At 39.6% G+C, this 13205-nt stretch overlaps 2 long non-coding RNA genes across 3 annotated transcripts in view; one reads left to right on the top strand and one right to left on the bottom strand.

The window, feature by feature from the left end:
* LOC141752399 (uncharacterized) overlaps positions 1-13205 on the bottom strand; it is a 100431-nt gene that overhangs the window by 10635 nt on the left and 76591 nt on the right. The window lies entirely within an intron of this gene.
* On the top strand, positions 698-1876 carry LOC141752408 (uncharacterized). The gene is made up of 2 exons (XR_012590250.1): positions 698-954; positions 1696-1876. It is a non-coding gene; the product is annotated as an uncharacterized LOC141752408 (long non-coding RNA).

Raw genomic sequence — 13205 nt, 5'->3', positions numbered from 1 at the left:
ATGTCTTGTATTCGTGTTTCTTTATAAACAATTGTATTCAATAAATAATTCTCTATATTACCAGCAAAAGCTGTTTGTATTGTGTTGAATTTCCACTTTAAAAACGGTATATAGTTCTCTAGTTTACACTCAGCGTTACAGCTTCACTTCTGTTTGGCAGCGCAGTATTAACTAATGACCAAACAGGAAGGGACTCAATAACATCATTTATAGTATAGACTGTCATTTTCTGATCAAATATAATTGGTTTTCAGTTTTCTGTCTCACATGCCACCTTGTTAAAAGCTGTGTATCTACCAAACTAATGATCTACAGTTTTAGTTCCCAATAGACCTGTAAATAAAGATCTGCTCTGACATTAGCTGACTGGTGAAAAACACAACTCATAAATTCCTCTGACTGAACAAAAGCAGACACTCCCAGCACATCCAGTGTTGGTAACCATGGCTGCCTTGTGAATGACACACAATCCCCTTCAGTGTTTATCAGTAACCATGTTTTGGCATGCTACGGAGTTAATTCTCAACCAATGTTGCTTAGGAGGTAATTGCAAAAAGGCGGTACGGCCGGCAGACAAAGGCCCGTAAAATAAAACCAACACTCTCCAGGAAGTCTCGAGGTTGCCATAGAGAACAAAGGCACCTGAGCCCACAACACTTACACAGGTCTTAAGGTTATGACCAGCGCTTCAACACTCTATACGCCTCTGGACTCCTCAGCTCAACAGCGCACTGAAGACTCTTAAATCTCAACAAATCATGGGTTGCAACACAAGCCGGGGTACCACAGTGGTGGACCCTTCTGAAGAGCCAGGGGAGAGGCCGAAGACGGCCACTTCCACCGAGGCGGCGTCCACGGAGGAAACCAATGGAACAACAAACAAAGATAAAGACGAACAAACGGAGATTTCCAGCTGAGTGCCATCTATACACCTCACCCTAAACTCTTCTCAAAGTAAGAAATATGATAAATCCCCTGAAAACTACATTATGTGTTGTTCCACTGCTTCCTTTTCATAAAATCTCCTATATTTAAGGCTGACCCAAATGCTTCGTAGCTTCAAAGCTTCAACCGTTGCCATGGTATTTGACCTCCCAATCACTATTTGAATGCTTCATTTTTCAATTTAATTTGTAAGTATGTAATAGTAATGTATAAATCCCCAAATGGCCCATGAAATAAGGAATGATCTCATAAAATTATTCATATTTAGCATTAATTACTATTAGTTATTCTCAGACGGATATCGCTGTTTGTTATGTGTAGAGGTGGGTGTGTGTACAGTAGTGCGGCAGCAGCACTGAAACAGGGGAGATGGAGACAGACAGACAGAAGAACATGTCAGTCTACCGCGCTGCTCAGCGAAGCTTCGAATATTTGTCACCGAAGATTCGAAGCCCAAAAAAAGGAATTCGGGACAGCCGTACCTATATTATTCACAATCTACATGAAAAATGTTTTCCCTTTTTCCTTATCTGCTGACAATGACCTTTCATTGTTTTCAATTCTATCAATGGAACAAGATTATAGTACCTCGCCATAAAGCAAGCAATTTATGACCATCGCATTGGGGTCACTTTGATACAATCACCTCTATAACTTGACCGCCATGTCTCTCTGAGGCTAGTTGACATGACAAATGGGCTGTGTGGTGACTGAGATGGGCTCTATGTGTCTGTGTCGCTGTGTGTACAGATTGGCCTGTCCGGGGTGAAGGAGGGCCTGTCAGCGGGAGGAGGCGACGCTGCACTACTGTCCATCAACCTATGCGTCATCTGGGCCAACCACACACTCACAAACACACTTCGGAAGAAATCCAGCTCTTATGTTAATATTCCAGAAACTATTTTGTGATAAATACATATTGATACAAATACCGCGTTGTGTACCTGTGTTGTCTTTATGTTCTTTTCTAGCCTTCTTTTAGATCTTTGCAAAGCCCCCCTGCGGCGTACTTTGCATCGCCTTTGTTTGTTTTCACAGCCGTTATATGTTCATTCTCCTCTCCTCCTCCACTCAAGCGCTCACACACACCTCTGGTCAGGGCTGATAGTTACAACACACTCTTTCAAATGCTTCCAATTCTGCTGCAGGCTAAAGCAGCAACCCTTTAAGATAGTCAGCTTATGCTTCAGCTGTGGGTACCTTGCAGCTCTCCAACTAGATAGCATGCTCTGCATATCAGAGTCAGAGACAGTGAGTGCTTTACACAGCAAATAATGAAATGCTGCCAAGAGTTACAAAAATGTTCAAGCACTTTCCAGTCTTTGCCAGCAGGGGGCACGGACAAAAACACTGAAGGAGTTCTCCCGGCCGCCACCAGGGAGCAGAAGTGATCTTTCCACATTGTTACGACACATCTGAGGCTGGCTCCATTTGCTGAAGACATTTAATCTGAAATATAGGTTGTAAGTTTATTACCAGCTAGTGAATGGAGCTGGAATGGAATAGCCATTTCACAAAGCCATATCAAAAATACCCATCTCAGAGGCAGGGGGAAATTACATGAAAATATTACCATTATACAAATGGAAAGTATGATTGAATAATGTGCTGGAGAAGATAAATGAAAAGCACTTTGTTGGAAAACGAGGTACTAAATAGGTTTTTAATTTCAGTAGTGGGATAAAAGAAGCAAATTTTTACCCCATTTCACTGCCAATTGATTAGTGGTTCCACATCTGCAGATAGAGAGGGAGCCTTATCGTCTCATTATCAGTTAATTAATATGCATGCACACATGCCAATTATCTTTCCTCTGCCATTTAGCAGAAATGAGACATTGATGTTTTAATGGTGCCAGAATGGATAACTCTGTTGCTTTAAAGACAAGGCAGGCACATTGATTGACATAGCCGGGAAATGTTAAGAGGGACAATTGAATTAAGTGCAACCTGAAACACTTGATTATTATATTAATACTTCTCAGCAGCTTAGCTATTTTCTGTCCTTTTCCAGGTGCTGTAATCTACCAGAGTTGTCTTTTTTTATGAACTCTCTGATGAAAGATACAAAAGGGGCAAGACTTATAGTGCAGCTATATATATATATATATATATATATAGCAACATTTCATTTGAAGGACATGCAGAATAGCAAGCTAATACATTTTCCACTGTGCCATGACTATTAAAGCCCCCAAGGCCACACCAAGTGAAGCAAACCCAAGATGAAAGTTATATTAATCATTATTCGGTTTACTGTACTGTGTGCACTGAATTTATGTTCATGAGTCACAGGCCAGTGTTATGTGCCAGTGAAATAGGCAATATTATGGAAGGAAGCACTATTGACATTTTTCATTTCTGCATAAATGCTCCTGGTTGCACATTATGCCCAAGGCTCTTAGTTTTTTTTTCTTCTTTTATCAGTGCACTTTGAGTTCAATGCCACAATGCCATAATGTTGGAGTGATTCTTTATGATAAAAACCCTCCAAAAAAAACAACAATGTCGAGCTCGCGGGCTAAATCCAAACCTAGGGTCCATGACGTTTGTACACATAAAACATCACAGAGGACAAAGTTGTGCCACTGGAGGCAACTGCTCACAGGATTGTGCCAAAAAAGAAAGAGGGCAAACAGAAAATGAGAAGGGTAACTAAAAAAAACTCTCTGGGGTGTAATCTCCTTACTCAGTAATGGACCATTTATATGATATGTATAATGGGCTGCCACAAATATTCACAAGTAGTGGTCTTATTTTCAGCCAGCCTCTCTTTAAAGATGTGTTCTTCACAGGGTATCTTTTGTGAATATATGATCAGAGGCACGACAGCCCCGGTCTTTAATCTTACACTGGCCTTGAAGAATGTCACTGATTCCAACCACCCCTCCTCCTCCTCCTCCTCCTCTACCTCTTCCTCTACCCCCGCCACCACCACAACTGCAGGCTACAGACACCATCCTATTCACACTGCGGTGCAGCAACGCATCTCTGGTTGTTTAGAGGGCTATGGGCTTCTTTATTTTGAGTTTAAAAAAACCCAAAACACATCAGATATTCATTCAAACTATGTGACCCTGCAGTGTCACTAAGGCCTCTGAAGTGCTGGTTCATAAACAGTTGATTGAACACAAATAGCAAAGGCTCTCTCAGTGAGCTACCAACTTTGAAATTTGCTTTGTTGACCTCTCTGGGAGACTCTGGGTTTCAGTGTCAGGGCATCATCTCTTCTCTCTGTTGTGAGTTGATCGGCAGGCTGAGCGCTTTAGTTTGTAGTAGTCAAATAATATGATTTTCTTTATGTTGGAACGGAACAATTTTGCATGACATATCGGCTTACTGGGTTTGACCTTTTGTATTTTCTGCAGGATTAATTATCCTCTTTAGCCATGAAACAGGAAAAAGGAAGCAAGTAATGCGCAGCAGAGGCTAATAGCATAATAACATGGTATACTGGACTTTATCAACGCAAAGCCACATGATCATAAACACTCAGTAATGATAGGAGACATTGATTTGAGCAAATACTGTATGGTTTCAAGACAAATACCATAGGTTAAACCAATTGACCTCCTGCGTTTGTTTCGTCAACAAGGAAATGTGAAAGGATGGGTCCACCTTTCACCTGCATTTAAGCAAATATCTGTAGTTTTCTAATGTGTACGGTATATAAAGTACACCTGTACAATCTAATTTAATCCAATACAACAGCCCTGACATAACATCCATCTTTACGAAGCTCATATTGTTCAGTTTTTGGTGACATTGTTGGAAATGTGTAAATTCAATTACATGTTTAGTATTGAGGTCATAGGGAAAGGTGGTGTTGTACTGAAATTTTTTTGTTCACTCCATCACTCTTACATGAGTGAGAAACACATGTGAATAGCCTAATGCAGTCCAGTATAACACCATCACTAACTATGACCTCAATACTAAATTGAATTAACACCTCCATGACAGTCTCAAAAGCAAACCTGAACATTATAGGCATCATAAAAGTAGACTTTATGGCAGAACCATTTTATTGGATTGCATTAGACTGTACAGGTGTAACCAATAAACATTTCCCCATTCAAAACACAGTAGAGTGCACAGTGGACACTTGGTTTTAGTTACACTATACTACTAAGCGGGATTTTTCATATGGATCTGATTTGGATGAATGTTTTAGGAATGCTTGTTTTCATAAAATCTCATAGTTGGGTGAAGAGTTGTATGTTTTAAATCAGCTCCAGGTCAACAAAGCAAACATCAGCTGGTTCAGTGATTGTTTGTAACTTAATGAACTGGATCATCATACTGAAAAGATAAAGTTAATTTTCACCATAGGAACATCAAGCTGCAGAAACACACAGTGAGCTAGTTATAAGCTAGTTAACACCTTAGGTAACTTTGCACCAAAGACTGTCTTTTTGATCTGATATCTGTGATGGATGTGGCCCATGTGGACCATGTGTTCTCAACTTTGAGGACAATTATGGTCGTGTCTACAATTTAACCCCCAGTATTAGCCAGTACTAGAGTACTTTTATGATTTGGGGAGCTACTTAAATGGAGCACACATCCAAAAAGGTAATCTTGAACTATGGGGAAAATGTCCCTGGAGCAAAGATGCTCCCAATCCATCTACCTACTGTTTCCAAAAGGATTCGCTCAAAGTCGACCGCAAACGAAATACATGGACTGAAATATCTTACCATTAAGTTTTTTGTCAAATGTCATAGCAATGAAAATTCTGTAGGACACTGCAAATAGATTATGAACGAGTGGAAAACCCTATAAAGTCCTGAAGGCAAATAAGATTTAGCTGAAGATAAAGGTCAGGGCGCTGGAGGAGAGATACGGGGAGGCATGTGGACAAGGATGACTTGATTATCCTGGATGGGAGCACAAAGAGACGTGTCCTTTTGCAACAGGGTTAGAAGAAATACCATCTTCTAATAACGGGAGCAAAGTGCCAGCTATAAATGGTTGAAAATTCATATGAGTATATGAATTCCTAAAAAAAAAAAGTACTGAATGATGTAAGAATTCTGATGCTATAAGTGTAAAGCACACTCATATGGGATCTCAGTCAACTTAAACAAATGTTTCTTTAAATTATAGATAAACGTTTGAGGAGTCAATCTAGTCTGCAGTGTTTCTGTATCTAATGTGTTCCAAAGAGAAAGTGACTCTGGGACCCGCCAAGTCATTACTGTATGTTTAACTCATTGCAGTAATGTACAAGAGCTTAGTGACAGCTGAAAGCCTTCAGTATGGGTGTGTGTTAATGTGTACACGTGTAGGTGTGTGCATGCGTGCGTACATGTAGAATAACGCCTTTCAAAGAAAATGGGGAAAAATAGGAAATTGTACTCTAAATGTCATTCATTCAGCTCGGATGTCGGGGTGACCTTCAGCAGAATCAGCTCTTCCTATTGTGAACGTCGACGAGTAGGTTCTGTAAAATATCAAATTTGATAAGAAAAAAAAAGTCGATGTGAAAGCACACGTGTGATGGTCACCACTGTATGGTCAGTATGAGTCCAGATGTGACTAGGTGTTGTTGCTTTGTATTCATTAGATAGGCCTAACCTTTGTGAATACAGGGACAATCCATACACTACAGTACATACATTTTGTTTAATTTTGATTGGATGGCATGTTACATCTAGAACGATGGAGCTCACTTAGCTCAAAACCAAGCAGCATAAAGCAAAGGAAGGTAATGTAGGGTAACATTTAAAAATCTTTGTCATCTGGAAATTGCTTGAATCAACCATCAACAGCAATAGTTCAAATATAGCTTCGCAACTGCAATGGCAGGCTTTCCATGCTTTGGATTTCTCTACATGCAAAAGCGGTGCATGGGGCTGTAGTCGGAGAGATACTCTGTGTAAGCGTTTGGAGGCTGGTGTCTTTATTTTATTTACCGTTACAATACCAAAAACACAAGAGCTAAAGTGGAAGGAATGGATTTAAAGTCCCAGTGAAACGGATGTTAGAGCGTATTTAGCTTCTGTACTGTGACATCTTTCACAGTGAAATGGAATATTTCAGCGGTGTACAGTTACGAGAGGGATTTAAATCAAATCCTTCGCATTTGATTGGACCACTAAAAAGTGGGCGGGCTTAGAATGTATCACAATAGAGAAGAGGAGTCCCTCCGCTTCCGGTGGACCACCATGGGACCTTACTTCAGAAAAAAAATTAACGTTATAAATGACGAGAGATAAATATTTTTTTTTTAACCCGTTTGAATTGCGTCATGAATCACACATATGATGTTTGTCAATTTAAAAGATAATTTTGCAAGTCAAGTGTCACGCTTTGTTGTAAAACTGTTCAAGTATAAGACTTTGAAAAATAGATAATTAGAAAGACTAAACACCCAAAAGTTGCACAAGTGACGTCTCTCTCACTGAAGCTACAATGACTGTTTCATACTGGGACGTACTCAAACAAGCAACGGCTCTCGCTCGTTCTTTCTCTTAAGAGGAAAAAGGGGTTATGTTTCTACCTCATGGTTCCCATCTCTCTGTAAAGTAAAGACAACATTTGATATTTGTGCTCTATAAATAAACTTGATATATTACTATGGATTTGATTGATAAATCTGTCATTGTTATGTGCATAAGTGGCATACTGTACTCGATAGCCGAGCTCAACAGGCGTAGCAACAGTAACTAAGGGGGGGCAGAGCTTAGCGAAAGGTCACTTGCTTCCTGTTGATTGTTTTGAAGCCATAGAGAATGTCCTTCAACCATTGACCCCTGCGCTCAGGCTCTCATGTTTGTCACTATCTACTCAAATGTCTTTGAGCAGCACAAGACATGGGTCCATAACAACTGTGATTGTTCTACATTTGAACCTGACCTTTAAATTCCCTGGAAAGAGGAGCAAGAGAAAACATACTTTTCCTTTGAGGATACATACAGAATCATATATATTATGGATATCAGATATCAAAAGGGAACATGAAGCAAATGTGTACATTTGAATGTATGTCCTCGTCTGTTTGGCTTGTTTTTCGGCGTGTTCATCATTTAACATCACTAGAAACAAATCCATTAAGATAACAAAGGCTTATTATCACAGCAATTTTCCCCGACAGTTTGCTGGAGCCTTTGTGTTCACCATGACAACAGGCCTAATACCCCTGAACATTACTAAGCCATCTGTAGAAGGGTTGCTTAACGCACATCAAATAACAATAATAGTCTGCTAATGGCATTATTGCCCGCTGTGTCATCACGCCACAGTTCTGCATGCCTCGAAGGAAAAAAGAGAAAAATCTGTTCTATTGTTCCAAGTTGAAAACTCTCATGGTCAAAATATTATTATTTTATGTATTATATTTGTTTACCTTACTGTGTTTCTATATTTTGTTTGTTTGAATTGGATCATTATGACTGGAGCAAAACAACTCTTACGCTGAATGGATGCCTTTTAGCCAGCATGTTTGTTTGTCTGCAGATTGTTAATAACAAGCTCTCCTCTATCCATGATTGGGCCGTGAAGAATGTGACCTCATCTCTGGGAAAAATAATTAGGACGGCCGTCCAGGGCATACTGAGAAACCCCCCCCCCCAGTCTCTCCCATAAGCAACACTGCACAAAGACACTCTTCTGTTCCTGATGCTAGCCTCCGCCCTGATATTTCTGTCTCGGCTCTGGTTAAATAATCTTAACGCGGGTGCTAAATAGAACCAAGTTTGTGGCCTGTAAAAAGGGCAGCTGCAATTAGAGTAAGATCAGCCAGACGAGTGGCAGACTGAATGCAAAGGCCGATTGCGGGTTTCATAGAAATAAAGGCTTTGATCTCTTTTCAGCTCATACAAAAAGGTGTCTCATGGTTGCAGCATGCTGTCAGTGTCCCATCATAAATAAATACTACAAGCTGCTGAACGACACGTCACGAAGAATAAAAAGTAGGGTCAGGAGAACATTTTGCATTTGATCACGTACAAAACAAAAGAACGCTTTGAATTCCCAATATATGAGCTCTTAGATACATGAGTAAAGATTTCCATCATTACACTGCAGGTATCATTACCGGATTATAATGAGATATGTGCCGCTGATGTTTTTCATATAGTGCCATTATGTCACATAATTACCGTCTGCATCGTGTCTCCTTTAGGCCTATTTAAGTTATTACATATTCATATGAAAATAAACTGCATGCCCCTTGAGAGCAGACTGTTACTAGAACGTCTTTGATGTCGCTTGTGCAGTTGAACAATTTGCTTAGCATGTAGACATAGGTGAAGGTTTCTGTTACGACAAATGATTGGCAAACAGAAACGGCGTATTTGATGGTGCCTGCTTTCATCTAGCGCCCATTTACGTGATGAGATATACATCTCTGCCTTTTTTTGCATACGAGCCAAATGAATCCTAATGGTCATTTGTAGGCTACGTTAGTCTTTTAATTAGCTGGAAAGCCTTTAGCCAAACTACTCTCATCCTTTACCATCCTTCAATCTCTACATGTTAGGGGAGCCTGTTGTAAATGGTGTAATTGCCAAGGTCCTCAAAGCTATCCTCTGTGAGGCTGCGACACTGATGGGCTGTGTGCTTGGAACAATGTAAGAGTGCATGTGTGTGCATACACATGGGACGATACACTCATCTCCCGATTCAATACTATCAAGATATTTGGGTGCCGATTCGATATGTATAGTGATCTTTAAGCATTGCGATTCAATATTGCGATATATTGCAATTTTTGTTAACTTTTTTAACAATTTAACACTTGAATCATACACTTCTAGGGACTTTTATTTTTTGAAAATATCTAAATGAATACAGTAAGAATCTTTGATTTTCAGCATGTATGTAGTCAGAGATGTCCTGAAGTCAAATATATCAGGATCATTGTCAGGCATTATTTATTAAATTTTTTACAGCAACCCAAAAATCAAATTATAAAAGACATTTCCCTCACAAATTAGTGGTATTTTCTTTTTAATTTATAAAAGGACATGTAATGTTTTATACTTCTGGTGAATATAATCCAATCAATCTTATTTCCATGTATGTATTTTGTATACACAGTTTCCTTTGTTAACACCTTATTTTGAAAACCGGTAGTAGTCACACGTGTATACTTCCGCTAACTTCGCCAAGTCAGTCGTTAGCTCTTACCGTTAGCTCCGTTCTCTTTATACATCTATGGTCAGCTCCATCGGGACCGATTGAATGCATTTAACATAAATGTCAGTATATGGGTGCTCTACAGTTGTAGCGTCGGCCGGTTTCACCACGGAGACGCGAGTGACGGCTGGCTTGACCGCACGTTACGATACAATAACGTGTAGCTCTGCTTTTCCTGGCAATGTGTGAAACCCAAAGTGTTTCCATACTTTACTGTATGTGTAGTGTTAACCACTTTGGATTTAAAATGGGAGGGTGCATGTTGTATCCACGCGGACCCTCCGCTTTTTTGTACTTTTTCGTTTAGGCTGGCTGCGGCTTGATACGGAACGGATATGACATTACGTCACTCAGACTACTACAATAAAAGTGGTAACTTCCTTTTACCTCTGCAGAAACTCAAATGAAGAAAATATATTGATTCTGGCATTAAAAAAATTATTTCAAAATTGTAAAAAAAAAACGAGATTTTTTTTCCCACCCCCAGTATATAAGCTGTCTGTTTGCATTGCATATCTAATAGAAGTACTTGTATGTTATTTTTTCCACAATGCAAACAAAGAAAACCATCAGGTTTGAGTTCCAATACACAGTGGTGACTAATGATATAATCAGTTTAATGTTTAATGATTTAATCAGGCTTTTGGGCAGGCTTGGCGACGTGCGGTTTTGTGTATGAAAACTGTTTGTGTCACAGTGTGCTCTCGGCTTCTGGATGTCCACCAATTGTTCACTCCAGTGACTGCTAAATCTTTGTGTGTATGCACCCATAGATGTGCCCATGTGTGCAGAAAGTCCTTCTTTGTATGCATGTGTACATGTAGCATCTGTTCGTTGTCGGCTGAGTAGTGCAGTAGTGTGTCGGCGCTCAGGTGCAGCTGCTCTTGTCTCCTGTTGCTGTGATCTCTGAGCTGAGAGGCATTATTAGCAGCCTGCAGCTCTCGTAGCCTTTTCCACTCTAATTACATACCCATCATTAAAATGCTAATTCATACTGTTAAAGGGGCAATTAAAAGGGTAATTAAAAAGGCTTTGTTCCACCAGTCTACCTGCGTGAGCAGTCTGACCGTTGCTGGTCCTCTTTTGATCTTTACTATTTCCATAATGCCCGAGGTCTAATCCCTTTATCCAGGTTCAACTGGGTGTCACTGGCTACTGGTGGAGGCTAACAGATTACAATGTAAAGGACTCTAAATACAAAGCAAGTGATCTGAATACAGCTATTGAAATAAAAAAAAGCACTGACTGACAGCACACCATTAAAAGGAATTACATTTACATACTTAGTTTTGCATTTTATACAGACAGAGGATACAAAATACAAGTGCATCTGAGATGATGGAAAGCACATGCAAGGGATTTTACAGATTTTTACCTACAATTAGGGCTGTCAATCGATTCAAATATTTAATCGCAATTAATGGCATGATTGTTGATAGTTAATCGTGATTAAATTGCAAATGAATCGCAAATTGTTTTATTTGTTCAAAATGTACCTTAAGGGAGATTTGTCATGTATTTAATAATTTTATCAACATGGGAGTGGTCAAATATGCTGCTTTATGCTAATGTATACTTTATATTTATTACTGTGCATCAATTAACAACACAAAACAACAACATATTGTCCAGAAACCCTCACAGGTACTGCATTTAGCATACAAAATATGCTGAAAGCATAACATGGCAAACTCAAGCCCAACAGGCAACAACAGCTGTCAGTGTGTCAGTGTGTTGAGTTGACTATGACTTGCCCAAAACTGCATGTGATTATCATAAAGTGGGCATGTCTGTGAAGGGGAGACTCGTGGGTACCCATAGAACCTATTTTCATTCACATATCTTGAGGTCAGAGGTCACGGGACCCCTTTGAAAATGGCCATGCCAGTTTTTCCTCGCCAAAATTTAGCAGAAGTTTGGAGCGTTATTTATCCTCCCTCGTGAAAAGATAGTATGACATGGGTTGGTACCAATGGATTCTTTGTTTCATATGATGCCAGTATCTTCCCTCTAGCTTTAAAACTGAGCGTGCTACAACCAAAAAAATCACAAGTTGCATTAAGGCGTTAAGGAAATTAGTGGCATTAAAACAAATTTGTTATTATTGCGTTAACCTTGACAGCCTTACTTACTATACTCTAAATCATGTACCGAGTCATTTATTTCAAGCAATGTATAAAGTAACCTTCCCCATGCTCAGTTAGGTCAGTGAATGGAGGACAAGCATCCTACTTCAAGTTCTTTTTTATATTTTGTTCTTTGAATTCATACAATATGTTGAATGACGTTATTTCAGACTGATATTAATCGCATTTCTAATACAAAATAAAACCTGCAAAACAAAGATCAAACAAAACAAACTTTTTTTTTTCCATCCTGTTACAAAGAGCATCAAATCATTTCTGGGACGTGGGCTTATTATAAAACTCGAATGAGTCATCTAGGAAATCATTTTAACCATCTGTACCATTCAGTGCCAGAAATATCTGATTCAAACTGGAGCACACACATTCTGGACAGAGTTGCTTTTCTAACGAACTGTGGCAACACACTAACGTAAATAATTATTGCTGCTTACATATTGAAACCAGACAATGTTAGCTTTAAACCCATATGGGGTGTTGCTAATCCTATACACTCTGTATGTTTTCATGTGATATCAAACACAATGGACCCTGGTGAATAAGTAGTACGGTGTTTATCTATTATAAAGCAGTTCACTGCAGATACAGCCAGTGTTAATGAAACTTAGCACAGATGGAACCCTCTAAAAATGAGAAATGATGGATTCGCTCCAGCTTGCTGATGCTGCGGGCCCTATTTGGTTTCAGGGCCGGTGAAGTGTCAGTGGTTTAATTTTATAGTGCGTAGTTTTCCCTGATTTCCCCCCGGAACGGAGTGCTGCTGGAGAATGCGGAACATCTGCCGCCACTCAGACAGCGATACATATAAAAACCATCATTCCTATCAGTGCTAGTTGCAGCCGAGTCAAGGAAGAGAGCCAAGCACACATTAGAATAGCTGCCTTTTCCCCCCCCTGTCTCATGTTGGCTCCTGGGGATTGGCAGTCAGAAACCTATTAAATTATCCTGTGTTGCTACAGCATTTGTAGCATTT

This window comes from Sebastes fasciatus, chromosome 2 (assembly GCF_043250625.1).
Source record: "Sebastes fasciatus isolate fSebFas1 chromosome 2, fSebFas1.pri, whole genome shotgun sequence".
Classification (NCBI taxonomy): Eukaryota; Metazoa; Chordata; class Actinopteri; order Perciformes; family Sebastidae; genus Sebastes; species Sebastes fasciatus.
This window is presented reverse-complemented; position numbering and strand designations above follow the sequence as displayed.